Genomic DNA, 20535 nt, shown 5'->3' with positions numbered 1-20535 from the left:
CCGCCTGGCACTAGAATTGACACCTGGCATTAGGACCAAACCAAGACAAAATGGCAAAGCAGATGGTTTATTTTTTTTAGCAGCCTCTTTCCTTGTCCTTTCTCTTCTCTTATCTCCTCATCTGCATGCTCCCTGGGAGCCCCAGGCAGCTTTCCCTCTTATTCAGATCCTTCCTCTGCAACAGCCCACTTCTCCTCTGCTTTGAAATTAGCTCCCTGATGGGCCACAGTGTGTATGTGATCTCTCTTCAGATATTGAACTAAATGACAGTGAGTGAGTTTTTTCAATGGCTTTATCACATGAAAAGAAAAAAGAACTGGAACGGGGACAGCCTCATAGAAGGGAGCTATGTGACTTAACACAACTGAGAGAGTTAAAACCAGAGTACCTTTGGAGAGACATGCAAAAGAGAAGGAAGGCAGTTTGTCCTGAAGAACCCACAAAAAATCTCAAAATCTCCAGATACTCTATCGGAAATTACATGGAGCTAAAACCAGGGGGACTGGCCAAAAACAGAGTCCTGCGTTAAAAATAGAGAGAGAGGGAAATATAAAATATATGCTAAAAGAACTAATTACTAACTTGGTTTCTCTGTGTTAGTATACTCTTGGAAGAAACGATATTCCTTAGGCTTAGAAATCACAAACACAGAAATTCTGTCAGTACCTAACATTATCAGAAGGTGTGCAGTTATTGTTAAGACATATGCCCTGTCCTCATGGAGTCTGTATTATAGCAGAACAAATTTTTTAAAACCCAGAAATAACAATGTAAAATTCATATCCCCAGACCACCAGCACAGGACTAGTGTTAAGACAAGGTTAGGACTATAGCAATTCTAATGTCTGAACTGTTGGACTTTCTCCCTTTGGTCTCATAAGAAGGTGGATAGTTTAAGAGAATAATTTCCTGGATGTCTCCTACAGCCTTGTCTTACTCCTGATTGCCCTGACACCTCTCAGAGAATGAGGTGTTGCAGGAATAGTCCACGACCTGCTGTTCCAACCACAAATTCCTCTGCGCCTCCGTGGGATTGGGTGTGGGGAAAGGATGCTACTCTGGGCATGGTCTTCCCTTGCGTTGGTCAGGAAGTTGTATGCCGGGAACTCGTGCAGAAAAAGTCAGCAAGTTTTTGTGTTACTGGAAAAAAACTAGGGAGTTTCATTGCAAGGCTGTTGTTCCCTCTGAGACAGCTGCTGTGCTCCACAAAGCCATTACCATCATTCACAGCTGCCTACCATCATGCATTGAACTTTTACAACAGCCCCCTGACAAATGCTCTTCTCACTGCTTGGAATAGCTTTTTTTCTTCTCTCTGTACAACTTCAGGAAGTTCTGGGCTGCAGGTTCCAAACTTACTTCTAATTCTTGAGAAATTTTCAGCCTCGTTGCTTCTTAAATTGTTGGCCATGACTGACATAAAATTCCCTCTTTCCCTTTTCTAGAAGTCTCTTGGAAGTATATCCATTAAACACCAGGTTATTCTTTTGGAGTTTCACCTCTCCCTGGGGCGACTTATAGTTGTGATCAACAAATCCCTTTCCCCAGTGCTACAAGGAGATCTATTTTGAGAATTTTGGAAAGGACAGAATTGATCTGAAATACATTTGGAAGGTACAAAGGGCAGAACTTAGTGACCGATTGGATGTGAGTAATGGAAGGTTGGAAGGAGTTAGGGCAGGCTCTCAGATTCTGGTATAGACCAGGGGTACAAGACATATGGTCAAAATCCAAAAAGATGGGGAGCTAACGGGTCAACAGGCCTTGGTAACCCCCAAGATTATGTTTTAAAATCCATGATGTTTGTCCAGCTTCAAAAGGGGAAGTTGAAAGTAGAGAGAAATTCGAATGGGACATGTGCAGAAAGGAACAAAGTGTAGGCACTCAAGAAAGATGACCTAGGCTTGGATCAGTCCTATCGGTGGCTGTCACTCTTGACCCATGCCAGAATTTTCACTGAACTGATAGTAGCCAAGAGTCTAGGCCAGAAGAGTCTTCTTATGTTGATATAGTTACTTGATGATAGGCCCATGGCAGCCTCTGCTCTTGAAGATTTGAAATAACAAATAGAAATGACAAAGTAAGAACTAGAATTTAGAGACATGTGATCTGAGAATGAGACAGTGAAGTTCAATGTTTCAGAGATGGAGCAGCCCTGGATTGTTTAAAGACTGGCCTGGAGGTAAAGGACATTGGAAATATGGGACATCAGGGAATTGTGCATCTAATGTGTTGACTGGGTGGGGCATTTTCATGGGGGTTTGTAATAAACAAAAAGAAATAGCTAAGAACTGCGAATAAAGCAGGTGTTTCAACATCCCTCTTATGATGGTAACTAGGATAAGGGGAGCACAATAAATTATGGTAAAGATAAAAGAATATGATATTCCACTCCAGCCCAGGCTAATAGAACTGTCCGCAGTGATGGAAATGCTCTATGTCTGCACTAATCAAATAATAGCCAGCAGCCACATGTGATACTGAGCACTGGACCAGGACTAGTTTAACTGAGGCACTGAATTTTTAATGCTATTTAATTTTAATTAAGTTTAATTTACATAACCACATTAGGCTAATGGCTATCATTGGACACTGCAGTTCCAACAGATCTGGAAGAACCATGGACAAAAACCATAGGTCAAGGTAGCGTATTGCTGACCTTACCACCAAACTGGAGCACAGAACACAAGTGTCCTCCACTTGTCTTTCCAGGCATCTTACTATCTACCCTACTCCTTTAAGTGCACAATGGCATGGAGACCAAAAGAATAAGTCATTTTTAGGGAGCAGAGAGTAATATATTGTGGATAATTATAAGCTCTTGTTAACCAGGTACTGCTGATAAATATGTGTCGTTGTAGTCTTTGGGTTTTTTGTTTTTTAGATTTTATTTATTTATTTGACAGATGGAGATCACAAGTAGGCAGAGAGGCAGGCAGAGAGAGAGGAGGAAGCAGGCTCCCTGCTGAGCAGAGAGGACCCAGGGTCCCAGGACCCTGGGATCATGACCAGAGCCAAAGGCAGAGGCTTTAACCCACTGAACCACCCAGGCGCCCCTCGTTGTAGTCTTTGTATATGGTAATTATTTTCTGCCAGATGTCTTTTAAGCTTCTGTATCTACAACAGCGATTCCCAAAGTTTGGTTCATGAATGTGGGGGAGGGGGGAAGTCCCAGGATCCTTTAAGGAGGTCCAGGAGATCAAGACCATTTCCAAAATATACTGTGACACGACTTGCCTTTCTTAACTGTGCTAACATTTACAATGATATTACAAAAGATTTTATAAAATGATAGATACACTTGGCACCAATCACAACATTGGCACCAAACTATACAAGTGATTACTACATTTTTCACTGCCAGCACTTAAAGTTAGAGAGCAAGAAAGAGGCAGGAAGAATTTTACTTAGGAATATCTTTAGTAAAGAGGTAAGATTAGATGTGTGGCTCAGTCAGTTAGGCATCTGCCTTTGGCTCAAGCTGCGATCTTGGGGTCCTGGGATCGAGTCCCACATTAGGCTCCCTGCTCAGCAGGGGGTCAGCTTCTCCCTCTGCCTTTCCCCCTTTTCTTCTCTCTCTCACACTCTCTCAAATAAATAAATAAAATCTTTTTAAAAAAGGCACTCGAATGTTTATAGCAGCAATGTCTACAATAGCCAAACTATGGGAAGAACCTAGATGTCCATCAACAGACGAATGGATAAAGAAGATGTGGTATATATACACAATGGAATACTATGCAGCCATTTCAGAAGAAATGAAATCTTGCCATTTGCGACGACGTGGATGGAACTAGTGGGTATCATCTTAACGAAATAAGTCAGTCGGAGAAAGACAACTATCATATGATCTCCCTGATATGAGGGAGAGGAGATGCAACATGGGGGGTTAAGGGGGTAGGAGAAGAGTAAGTGAAACAAGATGGGATTGGGAGGGAGACAAACCATAAGTGACTCTTAATCTCACAAAACAAACTGAGGATTGATGGGGGGAGGGGGGTTGGGAGAGGGGTGGTGGTATTATGGACATTGGGGAGGGTATGTGCTATGGTGAGTGCTGTGAAGTGTGTAAACCTGCGATTCACAGACCTGTACCCCTGGGGATAAAAATATATGTTTATAAAAAATAAAATTAAAAAAAAAACTGCAAAAAAAAATATAGACTTCCAGCTGTAAAATAAATGAGTCATGGGTATGTAATGTAAAAAAAAAAAGGCAGTAAGATTATTATTTTTATTAAATCATGGTTCCTCCTTACTCAACTTTTGAACATTCTCTGTAGCAAAAAGGGAAGTATACAAAAACCACTTATTCTGGACACTAAAATACAATGGTTATATCCCCAAAACATTGTGCAGTTGTTTGAGTTTTGAGATGAACCACCATAGTTTTTAATGAAAATGCAATTGAAAGAATATATGAAAATTAAAATTATTCAGAATTGGGTATTTGGCAGAACTTCTCTGGAAAATGAGCAAAGTGAGCTTATCATTTCAAGGAAAAGAATGGATAGTATATGTTACCAGGGATAAAATTTGAAATTTGGCATGACTGTTGAAATTCTGAAAAATTTTTATTTGCCACTGTAGGCTTGGCCATTTCTCAGTGCTTAAAAGATAGTTCTGCTAATGAATGGGATATTTTTACACTGTATAATGAATGGTGTTAAAAATTGAAAGTTCTGCATAAGTCTATGAATGAATATTTTTCAAACGACCAGTGCACAGTGGTTCATGTAAAATATCAAAATATCAAAATAGGCCAGTGTGTCTTTTAATGAAACAGTATGAATAATTCACTAATACAGTTTCGGATTGCACATCACAACTAGCCTGTAAGAGTTTACCACTTGTCAGAGTGTTAGTATAATATAAAAGAAGGATAAGCTCAATTATCTTATATGGCTATTAAAATTATCTTCCCTTGTTTTATAAATACACTTGTGATTCAGGAATTTCTCTACATCTTCAATCAAAACAATGTTCTGCAACAGATTTAATGCAGAACTGATATGAGAAACTAACATCATTCTGTTAAATCAGACATGAGATTTGCAAAATTGTAAAACAATGGTATTCTGACTTTTTGGGGAAAATGTGGCTATTTCCTATAAAAATATATTTTATGTGGACATCTAATGGGTTTTTATGATTATTTGTAAATCAACTTAAAGTATTTTGTAAACTTCTTTTTTTTAAGATTTTATTTATTTGAGAGAGAGAGAGAGAGCACAAGCAAGGCAGAGGGAGTTGAACAAGCAGACTTCCAGCTGACCAGGGAACCTGACCCAGGGCTCAATCCCAGGACACTGGAATCAAGACCTGAGCCATAGGGAGACAGGTAACCAAATGAGCTACCCAAGCACCCCTAGAAACTTCTTTTTCAAATTATAGCATGAAGAGAGATAAAATTCAGATAAATAAAACCACTTTGGAATCCTCACTTACTTGTAAGAACATAAAGGGGTTTTGAGATAAGGAAGTTTGAGAACTGCTGCTCTAGAAAAATCTGACTGATTCTTCCAGAGCCTAGATCAAACCTCGGTCTTCGAAAACCTTTTCCCAGCCATTTTCTCCCTCCCTATACTGCATTTGTATAGTATTTGTATAATCCATGCTTATAATACATGCCATCGCGGGTGTGTATTTTGTGTGTGAGAGAGACAAAGATGGAGAAACTAATACACAGATAGAATCAAGCAACAGCCTTTTGTATAATGTGCAGGCGATGGTTCCTTTACAGACAAAGACAATGGAGCCAGTGGATAGGGAAAATTAATATTAAATGAAAAATGCAGCACAGTGAAGCAAGAGCATTTGCTTGATGTTAAAAATACTGTTTGTGAAAAAGAGCCAAGGTAAAAGAATTCAACTTAGAAAGCAGTGACTGTGTTTTTCTGTCTATATTGAGAGAGGGTAGAAGTGAGAAAAACTTCATATTGGTGAAATGACAACTAAGGACAATGAGATCATGTTGCATGGCCTCATCCTCCCCTCCCCCTGCCAAAAAAAAGGCATCTCCACCATCTACTAAAAGAATAAAAGAAAGGGGAACTTGGAATCATGGCCACGTGACCATCCTGGCCAGGAAATGAACAGAGATGAAATAAAAGATTTGCATCATGTCAGAGGGAGCGTGGTCATGGTTAATGAGCTCAGATGTTTGTTAGAATCTCCCTGACTTTCTCTTAAAGAGCAGGGCAGAGAAAGCTCCTGAGAGTCAAAGTCAAGTTCAGAACCAACAGAGACAAAGCCATGGGGAAGGGAGCCAGTGAGCCCTCTGGGCAGGCAAGGAACTCTGCTATGAAGGAGTTCTAAAAAGGGCTAGGTTTGTTGGCTTTATTTGCCACATTTGGCTGTACTTTTATGTTTTGTTTTCTTTTCCATTTGGCTGTACATTAAGCATAAAGCAAATGATATGAATAACTTACTCTGGCCAATAATTGGTGTGTATTATGATTTTGATGTCTGGCTAATGTCTAATTTAATTAAGAATAATGAGCAACTTTAGTAATTAGGACTCTAATTATAATGCCTTTATGGGGATAAGGAGTCCTCGGGGTAAAACAAACCCTATGCCTTAGTTCTAAGAAAAACGGTATTTGTGGCTGGCATGTCGTGGAATCTGTTTCATTAGCAATAACCCTTATGTGGCATTGGTGAGGGTCCAGCAGTTCATGTAAATAAGTTATAGTCTTTTATAACAGTTATAAACTGGATCTCCTAAATTAAGTACCATATTGTTTTTGCTTCGTTCGAAAATTAACCCGTGTTTGGTTTCAGTCTTGTGACCCAAAAAAGGAGTTAACATTCCAGTTTGTGTACTTCCACTGATAGAAACTTTTGATTCCTCTTCCGGTTAGCTCTTATATCTTCTGGTGAGCGTTCCATGATTTTCCAAGCCTAGCTGGATGCCTTTCTACTGGGCTCCCATAACTATGTTACCCTCCCTCTTGGGATCTATCATATGGTATTATAAGCACTTACTCATGTATCTGCATCTCTCAGACAAAAAAATTCCTAAAGGAGAAGATATATATTCTAGTTATTGTATCATCCTCATAGCCAGACACAATATCAGGGAAATAGTATATGATTTGTAAATATTTTTGATGAAATTGAACACACAAAAAATAAGAAAGTACTAAAACAAGTCATGAGAGCTTTAACCTAAGGTGGTCTTTCCAAGCTAAATAAAGGGCAAGGTGATATATAGGGACAGGTTTCAATACTTATAGTTGCACATGCAAAGCCTGTAGTCTTTTTTTTTTTTTTAAGATTTTATTTATTTATTTATTTATTTATTTGACAGAGATCACAAGTAGGCAGAGAGGCAGGCAGAGAGAGAGAGTAGGGGAAGAAGGCGCCCCACTGAGCAGGGAGCCTGATGCAGGGCTTGATCCAGGACCCTGGGATCATGACCTGAGCCAAAGGCAGAGGCTTAACCCACTGAGCCACCCAGGTGTCCCAAAACCCTGTAGTCTTTAGTGTGGATGTAGGAGGTTCTGAATGAAGGATTATAGAGACAACTGGCCCTTCCATAGTCTTTTATTATTTAAACATTTGGGATCAATGGTTATCTAACATACACTCACATTTATTGCTGAAATACTTGAAATATTTTGTGTCACCCTCATCCTTATAGGGGACATTCTACTAGCCAGAGAATCTCTAAAACCATAATGAATTGTCATGTGACTCTTTGGATATATATTTAAATCAGGAAAAAGTATTCACCTAATTCACTTCATAGTTATTTTATTTTTTAAAAAGATTTATTTATTTATTTATTTTAGAGAGAGTGAGCTTGAGCAGGAGGGGCACAAAAGGAAGAGAAAATCTCAAGCAGACTCCCTGCCGAGTGGGGAGCCTGACTCGGGGCTTTATCTCAGGACCCTGAGATCATGACCTGAGTCAAAACCAAGAGTTCGTCACTTAACAGACTGTGTCACCTGGGCACCCCTCAGATATTTATAGGTAATTTTATTTTTTTATTTTAATTTTTTAAAGATTTTGTTTATTTATTTGAGAGAGAGAGAGAGAGAGAGATCACACGTAGGCAGAGAATCAGGCAGAGAGAGGGGGAAGCAGGCTCCCTGCCGAGCAGATAGCCGAATGTGGGGCTTGATCCCAGGACCCTGAGATCATGACCTGAGCTGAAGGCAGAGGCTTAACCCACTGAGCCACCCAGGCCCCCAATTTATAGGTAATTTTAAATGATATTTTTAAATATGCATTGCCTGCTGTTAGCACATTACTCAAAGGTTATAGAAGAATATACATAACAGAGGAAGCCTCCTTCCCTTCCACATTGCTTGTCCTCATATCTCGATATGCTCAAGGCAAATGCTGATGAAGATTTTATAGATTATTTGTAAAATGGGAAATGAAGTTAGAATATATGTGTGTGTGTGTGTGTGTGTGTGTGTAATGGGAAATGAAGTTAAAATATATATATGTGTGTGTGTGTGTGTGTGTGTGTGTGTGTATATGATTTTTTTTAATTTGACAGAGAGAGAGAGAGATCACAAGTAGGCAGAGAGGCAGGCAGAGAGAGAGGGGGAAGCAGGCTCCCTGGTGAGCAGAGAGCCCGATGCGGGGCTCGATCCCAGGACCATGAGACTGTGACCTGAGCCGAAGGCAGAGGCTTAACCCACTGAGCCACCCAGGCACCCCTAGATAGAATATATTTTTTTAAATACGTTCTCTCCTGACCCTTCTTGTTGGCTTACTTTCTCTTATTAGTTGATGCCATAATATCAGATAATTTCTCTTACACTATGTTTCATATCTACAACTTATTATACAATATCTGTCTTTTCTCCTGGAGTGTAATTTTCAGAAAGGATGGGAAGAAATGTGCATCTTATTTCCAGGTGGGCTACCACCCTTGCATTACCTTGCACAAATCTGATATGTAAGATGTCTGGGTGAAAGAATGGGAAATGAGCAAGTGTGGGTGAATCTATAAGACCAAACCAAAGAAAGAAAGAAAGAAAGAAAGAAAAAGAGAGAGAGAGAAACAGTAGTAAGTCTTTCAAAAAGAGAGAATAAAATTCAAGGAATTGTTTGCATAGTGATAGAGTTGCTGGTGAATCATTCCGGGATAATGAGCAAACCCAAGATTAATAACAGCTGGAAGCACGAGTAGTCTGGGAGCAGATGGTGCAGAAGGAAGAGGTAGTAATACCAGATCCAAAAGCTGGGCTGTGTAAGGGGAGCTAGAACCATGGCCATCAGTGGTTGGGGTGCAGCGGGGCTGGGTGGGGGCTGTTCTACAGGAGCTCAGGAGATGCAGCCACTACCAAAGATGTTGCCACAGTGTCTAACCATCCCATAAGAGAGGAAGAAAGACTCCAATTTCTCTTATTCTCACCTCCCTGTTTTCACCTTTGCCTAAACCTGCCAAGAAGCCAGTTGGCAAGAGAAGCTAGCTGGCAGGAAAATGGTGTTCCCTGTGATGTAGAACAGAGCGAGGGTGAAAAGCACAGAAAAGGGATTAGTGAAGTAACAAATACCCAGTGCAACTGACCCTGTAAGTACCCCGCAGACTGATCTCCGACAGAGCCAGCCCATGGCCAGTAAGACACAAACTAATTCAGTGTCGATGAATTCAGCGTAGATTTCTTTTCTGGCATTAGTTATTTCAAGAGAACAAGGAGCAAAATATGTCTACTTTAAAATTAAAGTGGGGAAATGAAAAGGCACAGATATTAAATCTATGCATACTCATAAGATGGCACAGTGTATGAGAAAACACATACTAAGTAATTAATAAAATGAGTTATATCCGTACACAACAGAGAATCATGGTGAGAGTAATCATTTCTGACATGTAGAATGTGTAAGGCTGCTAGAAACACAAAGAATAGAATAGGAGAAGTATTTTAAGACTTTTGTGGGAAACATTTATAGCTTCTGGGATGTAAAAATGCATGATCATAAAAGATCCTGTGTTTTTCTGACATCAACTTTATGGCCCAAGTAATAGATTTCAGCCATCAGAGGAAACATTCCAGACCCTTTTTTCATTGTTTCATTATTACAGAGCTGGAAAGAAAATGTGAAAAACAGTTTGTCAATTGCATAAATATGGAGTGTTTTTAATAAGTATTCTCTGTGTCTAGAATAGAGAAAACATTATTAGGGTAAGAAAGATGAGGCCCAACTCTTGGAGATATATATCTATATATATCTATATCTATATATATATCTATATTACAGATACACATCTATATATATAGATAAATATTACAGATACACAGATATATATCTATATATATACACAGATATATATCTGTGTATCTGTAATATTTGGTGCAAGGTGTTCAAGGAAAGAAGTGAAGAACACAGGTGATGGCTTATTTTTATCTCCTGGTAAAATCTCCTATGAAAAACAAAGTAATGCAAGACAAGTAAATTATTTGAACTTATACCACCCAGGTCTTTGAGTGGTGTACTTTAACATTTCTGGACACCTGATGCGAGGTCACCAAGTAAACGATCAATTGGATATATGAAGTATTGCAGGTGGGAATTTTATTAGAGTTCATAAAATAAAATGTTTTCATTGTACAGGTGAAAAATTGAGACCAAGAAAGGACAGAAACATTCAAGTTTATAGATGCATGACAGATAATGGAGTTCCTGTTTTTAGTTTTTGTTTCTTTCTACTTTTTTTAAGATTTTATTTATTTGAGAGAGAGAGCACAAGCAGTGGGGAGAAGTAGTGGGAGAGGGAGAAGCAGGCTCCCTGCTGAACAAGGAGTCCAATGAGGGACTCCATGCCAGGACCCTGAGATCATGACCTGCGCTGAAGGCAGATGTTTAACCGACTGAGCCAGCCAGGTGCCCTTGTTTTTTTTTTTTTTTTTTTTTTTTTTTTTTTTAAGATTTTATTTATTTGACAGAGAGAGATCACAAGTGGGCAGAGAGGCAGGCAGAGAGAGAGATGAGGAAGCAGGTTCCCTGCAGAGCAGAGAGCCCGATGTGGGACTCGATCCCAGGACCCTGAGATCATGACCTGAGCTGAAGGCAGTGGCTTAACCACTGAGCCACCCAGGTGCCCCCTTGTTTTTGTTTTTTAACTCTGAGTTAAAGTGGTAGGTAAGGCTACTGAATTCGTAGTCCTTCAGCCTTGGGGTTAATTCAGAACTCTGCTACTTCTTGTGCTGAACTTTCACATGTAGTTAATTAAGTTCTTTTACCTCAGTGTTCTCATCTGTACTTGGGGATAAACATCATGGAACTTAGGGTGTTTAGAAGGATGGAATGAACTAATGCATCTAAAGCACTGAGCAGAGTACATAGTAAGGACATGACAGATATTATATTTTTCTTGTTCTGCCATACCCCAGACTTTCCATCAACCTCTTATTATCTAAGCTGTTGAGTGGTAAATATGGTCTAAATTTCTATGGTGATCTCTAAGGAGCAAGGGGACAACAGTCATTCACAATTTCCTGGGATATTTTCTTTAAAACCCACTCTAATAACTTCCCACCATCGTTTTATTATTTTTTTTGTCCAAACCAACAATCTAGATTTATTATTTCTTCATTACTCCTTCATTATTTCTTCATTACTCCATTAATTATTTATTATTTCTTCGTTACTCCCATTATCCAAACAGAGCAGGCTACTCAGCAGCAAACTGACCACTGGAATTTTTAGTCTGTTTGGACAAGGAACTTTGTAATTGGGCCTTACTTAAAGGTGTAGAAACAGGGAGAGTTCACTGAAGACAACACTTTTAGCTACATGGTTTTTACATGGGGGCATGGATGTGAGGGACAGTGCCACATCGATCAATACAAAATAAGTAAGAGAAGGCAGTGAGTATTCTGTGAGATGCTTTGTACATAATTGGTGCTCATAAGTTTCTGTTATAATGAACTGGATTAAAAGATATGGAGTTGGAATATGTTCCAGGCATGGTTTTCCTAGAGAATGTAGCAAACTTCTTGAGGACTTTGCAGATACCTAGCATTCAGTCAGAAATAAATAAATAAATTTTATATATATGCCAAAGTGAGGGCCTTGATAGGAAGGGTGGGTGCATGAGACTAAGGATGGTTATATAGAGGTAGAGGCAGTTGAAATAGACCAACTCCAAGATTCTCCTGAGCCCTCAAGTCCTGTGGACTTAGTGTACTCTGCTTTATTAGAGAAAAATGGTCACCCGTGTTCGAAGATGGAAGTGTGGCAATTGCTTTTCAGGACAGTCTTGACCTATTCAGGATTATCCCTCAACTACGATCCTTGCCACCATACCTATAATTTTTTTTTAAGATTTTATTTATTTATTTATTTATTTGTCAGAGAGAGAGAGAGAGAGAGAGAGTGCAAACAAGCAGGCAGAGTGGCAGGCAGAGGCGGAGAGAAGCAGGCTCCCTTCCGAGCAAGGGGCCCGATGTGGGACTTGATCCCAGGACCCTGGGGTCATGACCCCAGCTGAAGGCAGCTGCTTAACCCACTGAGCCACCCAGGCGTTCTGCCGCCATACTAATAATTGTGTCCAATCTGAGCATGACTTGAAAATGGAAAAGTTCATTATGTGAAGCCAAGAGAGGAATGTTTTGCCAAAGGAACTATCAGAGCTGGCTAATATGACATGCTTCATATATGCCAAAAAGAATTGGAGAGTAGCCCTGTGAGTGGACACTAAAGGTACTGAACCAGAAGGGACCATTATGGATAAGAGAGAGTTTTAATAAGAGACAAAAACTTAAAGCACAAGTTTCATGCCTCAGGAATTAACCTCTGGGCACAGGCCTTTGGAGATGATCTTCCTATGCTTCTCAGACCACTCTTAGAAACTTGCAAAAGGCGATGACCCACCTTGTGTGAGTTAGAGATGGCAGAACAGCTATGGGAGTGTGTAAGAATGGTTCCACAGCCTCGGAGAAGAGCAGGTGTTGGAATGAATCTGTTAGGTAAAATTGGAAGAGACTCCAGTTGAGAATGCCAAAGCAACAAAGGAAGTGCTGGTGCACACCAGCATTCTCTGTATGACAGGATTGACAGTGGATAATTCTGTCACTTAATGAGGTTAAGAATATCCCAGAATAGCCAAGGTCAGGGAGCAGCACTTAACATTGGTGTCATGACCAGAAAGCACATCTGAGTCAAAATGGCAGCCTTGAGACCTCTGACAGCTGGCTCATCTTTGGAGATGACTCCTAAAACATGGTGTCCTCAGAGGCAACCAAGAATATCTGTTTCATATATGTAGACTTGGTGGTGCAGTTCATGTTTAAGAGATCTTGGTGAGACCAGACTAGGTCATAGTAAGAGGCCAGTCTTCTGAAACTGTGTCATGGACTGAATGATTGCGTCCCTCCTGCAGTTCATATGTTGAAGCCCTATGTCCCACTGTGATGGTATTTGGAGATAAGGCTTTTGGAATATAATTAGAGTTAGATGGTTAGATGAGGTCATAGGGCAGATTAGGGCCCTCATAATGAGGTTACTGCACTTATAAGAAGACACTCTGGAGAGGCTCACTCCTTTGCTCTCTGTCTTTCCCTCTAAGGACAGCGTGAGATGTGGGCCACCTACAAGCCAAGAGAAGAGTCTCAGAATGAATTTACCTTTCTGGCATCTTGATCTTCGACTTCCCAGCCTCTGGATGGAGAAACAAACGTCTGTCATTTAAACCACCAAGCCTGTAGTATTTTGTTATTGCATGTTTTCTTTACACACCTCTGCTTTCCTCACATCCTTCCATGCTCCCCTTGGGAGTACTCTCTCAGTCAAGAATCTCTGTCTCAGGCTCTCCTAATGTGGAACCCAACTTAGGATAATAACGTTTATTGAGTCTGTACCAGACATGCCCACATCGTATACAGTGGTGAATAAGACAAGTATTTCATGGCTTCATCGGGCTCAGAGCCTAGTGATCTCATCATTTACTAAGCATTTTATTAATGGGATTTGACAGTTATTTATAAGAATACTTCTTTTTTTAATTTATAAAAATACTTTTGGTCATTTTATAACATCTTTTAAAGCTTTTATTGGCTTCTGGATGTATTGTTTTTTGATCAGATAATACACCAAATACTATCTTACTTATGGAAAATGTACTAAGAGCTTAATACATTTTATATATATTCCAGAAATAGTCAAAGATGAAGTATATTAACTGACTTCTCAACCTGTTCTTGTTATGCTTTTCTGCTCTTGTTCCAGAGGTGCCACATTTTCTTGTTTCTCATTGATATATCTAAATGGGTTTCTTTTATAAAATCATTTCCTCTGGTTTCTTCCTTAAATTATTTCTTCAAGCATCCTCTTTAGTATTTTTCAAATTAATTTTTGTTTTACTTGTTTTGCAGCATTTAGTAAGTCCCTCTATTCTTTGGTGCACACTCTCTCTTTCTCTCCCTCTCTTTTTCTCTCTCTCTCTCTCTCTGCTGCTGCTGTTCCCCATCCTTATTTGAGAAGATAGGCTCCCCATCTCAGTGTTTGCCAGCAATCACAGACTATCAGTTGCCCTGTTCTTTCCACATTCCTTTTGGGGACTACTGAGGATCTAAGTACGTATTTCAGCTATAACCAGAAAGCACATCGTGATATGTGAGTCCTGGCTCATTCTTGGCACTTAAGTTGGTGTATTTCTGCCTTAAGAGATGGTCTTATTTTACCCTCCACAGTCTTATATATCAAACTTAGAGAAGTACATGTCATGTGAAAACATACAATTTCTAGCATGCAGAGCTAAGTCTTGGTCTTTTCCTGGCTCAGTTAATTTGACATCTGAGGGCTCTACCCTCCTGCCTGGGACTCAGTTTGCCCCCACTTTTATGTCCTCTTCCATAGTTGCTCTGTTATCCATCAACCACAGCCTCTGCATAGAGGAGGACCCATGCAGGTGGGCATAGTTGTGTCCTGATCACACAAAGAAGAAATGCTCAACAGTGGTGAAGATTGCTTTTGTTCCATATTTTTGTTAGTGGTCTGGCATCTAATTTTGAAAAGAAAATTTAGGGAGGCAGAATCATCAAACACCAAGGACAAAAAAAAAAAAAAGAAAAAAGAAAAATTCAAAACACAATCAGCTAATTGCATATTTAATTGCATAATTAACATATTAAACAATTTTGAGATATTTAAAGTAGTGTTAACTTCAGCTATCTTTTCCCAAAGGACAGACACACTCACACTCACCAAATACCCTGAGAGCACTTCTTGGGAATATAGCCAGCTACACTCCACCTGCTCCATCCCCCAGTGAAAACCCTTCCCACATGTCTTTGAAGTCTTTCATTTTATGGATCTATCATGGAGACTGGAGAGGTCTAATGGTGTAAAACTCTACAGAAAAATGCAAATGCTGTGAGATACTGTACAATGTCGAGTTGCATCTGCCATTATAAAATACTAAGATGAGAACACTTAAATAGAAAGAATAAGCCAGCACAGCATGGAAAGAAACTTGAGCATCTAATGGAGTTTCTAAAATAATTAACATATTAAACAATTTTAGTGTGTTCTTTTCAAGTTAATCAGCAGTGCAATTCACTATTCTTGTATAAAAGACATAACCATGGGAGTTAAACATAATTCAACAGCATTTTAAAAAATAGTTATTTCCAGCTATCATTGTGTTGCCTGATCCCTTTTATTTGCCTGTTCTTGCTTGTAGAAAAAACATTTGGCGCAGTTACGGACACTAATGGTGTCCAAATATGTTTAATAGCTTAGAAGGAGAATATGAACCAGGTGTGCATGATGGGAAACTTATTTGTACGATTTAAATGTGAGAGTTAAAGAAAGAAAACTAAGAGAAAAATATGAAATTTTAGGTATCTGTAGAAATGCGTTACTTTGATCATTTAAATTCACCAAAATTCTACTGTTTGTAAGTAATTTATTAAATAAACTGGATATGAATGCAATCATATTCCAGGATGGGCATGTGGGTGGGAGAATGAGCCAGAAGATATACCCTATATTGTAAAACACACGTACACATTATTTTCCTGCAATAACTATCGGCTTGGGACCAAGGCTGGGACCCTAGTTCACACTTCTCCTAGAGGGAAAGACTTCCTACACGGTTTTTGTAGAGTCTTGCAGGTGGGACCCCTACTGGTGGGCCAGTCATATGTGAGCAGACATGATCGGCTTTGTAGTGTGTATAATAAGGTAGGGTGAGGTAAAACATGGCACTTCCACATAGGGACAGTGGACAAGTGTATGACACAAAGCAGTGGTACAGAATGTGAGGAACAGCCAAGGTCTGAAGGGAAACGTGGGGAGAACAGAATAAACAGAACCCAGGCAGGCTTTTGTCAAGGACTGTGACTTGGGGACCCAGCCAACCCTCCAGGCAATATGCTAAAGAAATATTCTTCCTCTTGGGACACATGGGTGGCACATTTGGTTAAGCTGCAGGTGTTGGCTCAAGTCATGATCTCGGGGTCCTGGGATCGAGCCCTGCATTAGGCTCCCTACTCAGCGGGGAGTCTGCTTCTCCCTCTGCCTCTGCCCCTCCCTCTGTTCAGACTCATGCTCTGTCTCTCTATTACTGGTCTCAAATAGATAAATAAAATCTTAAAAAAAAAAATTCTTCCTCTCGTCCCTATCATCTGAACCAGTGTAGAAGGCAGACAACAAAGGAACGCATGGATGCTGTCCAGGCAGGTAAGTCTCCCAGGAATAGATCATTGCAAAAACTAGTGAACGGTTTGTCTGGTTTCATTAATGCGATCTCTTGCCCTGGTGACTACCTCATCAGGCTCCATTCGTCACCTCTCTATCCCTCACCTGTCGTCCAGCACGCGTTCTGTAGCAGCAGAATCAGCAAGGTAGAAAGTCATGGGGGAGCTCTGGTTTAATTTCACAACTTTACTAGGGTTAGGCTTCCAAAATTGACCAAAAAGATTCTAATGTACGTATTGGGTCAAAAATCGAAAGGATCATATGAAAATAATTTTATGACTGGATTTAGGGAAACCCTCTATCTTCCCACAGTTTCCAAGCCTGGAAACATACGTGTTATCAGGTAAATGAGAAGTCGCTCATACCCCCAACTGGAATCAATACTGTGTAACTTATTGATTTGTAGGCGGCACCTCGTAAAACAATAAATAAGTAAAAATCCTGGGGCAGGAGCAAATGGAGTCCAGTGGTGACATTATTGCAGAATTTGGTACCCAGTGCGGTTTTCACACCATCCCGACCATCCGGTTCGCTTGGCTATAAATTACCTGGCATTCAGCTTATCTCCAGAGAAGCCAACTGCATGTTACCTTGTGCTGGAGCCTGGTGACATGCCAGTGGAGTCTAAGTCACACTTTTCTGTTTGTGTGCTGCTGCACCGAACAGCTCAGAAATGTCGAGAATGTTACTGAGCTGCCAACGTGTCAAAGGCATGGGGGAAAGTACATGGCAAAAAGCTTTCCCTTTTGTTTTCTCAGTTTCATTAGTGTATTCTGAGCCCTTTTTATGGCTCCAGATGGGCAACACTTGAACAATTGCTTTTCTTGCATAGAAAACATTGTCATGCCCTTGTGGCAGGGAAAGTCCCATTGTTTATAGTGTCGACTGTTCTCCGCTGTGGAATTATGAACACAAACCTTTGAGTGGATTCAGTCTAATCCTTAAAAAATCTGACATAGCCACAATCTTGGAAGTTTTTTAAAATAAATCTTGGTCTGAACTTGAGAATGGGAAATTTCTCTTAAGTAATTCTAATGAAAGAGAACCCTCCCAACCCCCCCCTCCACCCCCCACATTCCCAAAGACTGTAATGAATAAAGATTGAGTTCAGTTATCAGGCAGCTAAAAATAAGCAAATTCTCCCCTTTACGTATCTGACCTAAAGCAGAAAATACACTAGTTTTTGGCACTGGAAGACAGCAAAGAGGATTGGAGGTGCATGGTATGAAAGACTAGGAGTCAGGAAGCTCTACACTGTATGAGTAAGCTCAGTGAGCAGGAATGAGGACACTTGCTTTGTGCTGCTGGACGTCCCACAACAGTTGTGTGATCTCAATTAAGGCTCCTAACCTTAAAGTGAGGATAATGGTACTTCCCCACTCCAGTTTTATTGCTTGATACTGGGCCTCGAGGGAGATGATGAGACATTAGGCAGTGGTTGGAAAATAGTAGGGATCTATACAAATACAGCATGAATAAGAATAACGGAACAAAATTTGTTATTTGAAAAAATACATGAGCATAATATACTCCAGAAACACAGAACAGGATTTCTGATAAAGTCCTCCTATACCGAATAATCACACTGTATAGAATCAGTTCTTAGGAAAAGCAAAACATGATCAAGTGTAATCATCATTCAAAGCTTTTGGAACAGATCTTACAAAATTGTGTTCCATGAAATTCTTGAAGCAGAATACTTAACAGGTGTTATGTTAAAAGAAAAAGGAAGAGAAGGAAGAAAAAGGGAAGGGAAGGGAGGGACCAGACATAGAAAGCATAGGATTCCATAGTCAAATCAAGTCTGGAAACTAAAACTTGTGAGACATTTCAGACTTTCATATCCTGATATTTACCTTATCATATGTAAGAGGAGTACATAGTACACCATGTTTCAATTTTTTTTTAATTGAAACTGTTAGAATATACTTTGAAAAATTGCTGTTGTAGAGGGGTTTACTTAATCAGGCGATTCTGAAAAGCAGCCAAGTCCTGGATCAAGGGAGGTGGCACATTCCTTGATGCAAAGAGAAAATCAATCAGAACAAACAAAAAGAGTAACAGTGACTAACAGTTGTTCAGTAATTCACAGTTTATAAAACGTTTCCACATAATTATCTCTGTTGATTCTCAATTCACTTTTGCAAATAGGTACTGTAAGCACACTGGTGGCGTTTCAGTGTCTAAGATCACAGAGCTAGGGACAGGATAAGAGTTTCAAACCAAAGGTGTCTAACTTCAGATCTACTCAGTTTCCACTACTGCCTGCTGCTTTATTGTTTAGAAAGAGTAATCAAGACAGAGTAACACTTTGTACCAGTCCTTTGAAAACACCAAATAAGAGATAGAGACTTTTCCTTCTATTAGATCCTAAAAACCCCACGGCAAAGTAGTTTTTAAAGGAAACTCTCTAGGGAGCCTTTTAGACATCTAGAGGGTTGATATGAGTGGCATTTAATGGGATGAGGGAACGCTCTGCTGTCCCACTGTGCTACGTGGGAAGGGGCTGAGCCATTTTCAGATGCCCTGCTAAACTGTTAGTTGAGCTGGGGCTAAGCACAGTGGAAATACCGTCTGATAGGATTTTATACATTCTAAAATTCAAAAGGTTTTACAAAAATTATGTGAAACAGTAATGTAGAAGGCATTATGCTGAAATGTCAGTATGGAATAAAGACGCTGTCTTAAATTGATCAACACGGAGCATTCTTCCCTTTTAATTGTAGCATTTACAAATACATGCTGGGTTGAAAATGGTTTCAAAGAATTAGAGGGGCACCTGGGTGGCTCAGTCAGTGAAGCATCCAACTCTTGATTTTTGGCTCAGGTCAGGATCTCAGGGTCAGGAGCTTGAGCCCCATGCCTGGCTCTGCTCAGCGTGGAGTCTGCTTAAGACTCTCCTTTTCCCTCTGCCCTTGCCCCCACCTCTCTCTTTCTCTCTCCAAAAAAAAAAAAAAAAAAAAAAAATTAAAACATCTTTATCAAAGAATTAGAAGTTACTGTAAAAGAAATGAAAGAGCTTATAAGTATGGAAAAGTATATTGAGAAAAATTTAATTTAATTAGAGCCAATATTATTAAAATAGCAGATATATCAAGACTTTGATCAAATTTCAGTAGTGACAGATGGTTAAAAATATTTTCTATGTTGCCATCCTATACACATATATGCAATTTTTGTGAAATATAACATTAAGAAATCTATGTTATGAAGTTATGTACTAATTATTTTTCTGTATTACCAAGTTAACAGTTTCTTTTCTATCTTATTCTGGTGCTGTCCTTGGATGTCTCCTATATAGCTTTTCTAGAACTTGTAGTATTGATGCTTCCTTTTTCTGATCCCTGCTGTCTTTCAAAGGATATGGTCATCAAGACTTTTAAAATACTAGAGATAGGGGCGCTTGGGTGGCTCCGTGGGTTAGAGCCTCTGCCTTCGGCTCAGGTCATGATCCCAGGACCCTGGGATCGAGCCCCACATCGGGCTCTCTGTTCAGCGGGGAGCCTGCTTCTCTTCCTCTCTCTCTGCCTGCCTCTCTGACTACTTGTGATCTCTGTCTGTCAAATAAATAAATAATTTTTTTTTAAAAAGTACTAGAGATTGCCCACAGGCCTCAAGATGTAGGAGCTTTTAACATAGGAGAGATGGTTCTTATCATATCTCATGATTACACAGTGCTTTCGAAAAGAGTTAGTTTTGGGACAGCTAATGTTCTTTTGACCTATTTGTATCATTCAAGGGTCCATGTGTGACCAAGTGTCAGAAGGTCTGATTCCAGTCACTTCTTAATTCTGGGTAATCTCTCTGAACTCATTGTCTATATCAGTAAGATTAAAAGATTTGGATTATATGGTTTCTAAGGTCATTT

This window comes from Enhydra lutris, unplaced genomic scaffold, assembly GCF_002288905.1.
Source record: "Enhydra lutris kenyoni isolate GAN:26980312 unplaced genomic scaffold, ASM228890v2 scaffoldscaffold64, whole genome shotgun sequence".
Lineage (NCBI taxonomy): Eukaryota > Metazoa > Chordata > Mammalia > Carnivora > Mustelidae > Enhydra > Enhydra lutris.
Note: the sequence above shows the minus strand (reverse complement) of the source record.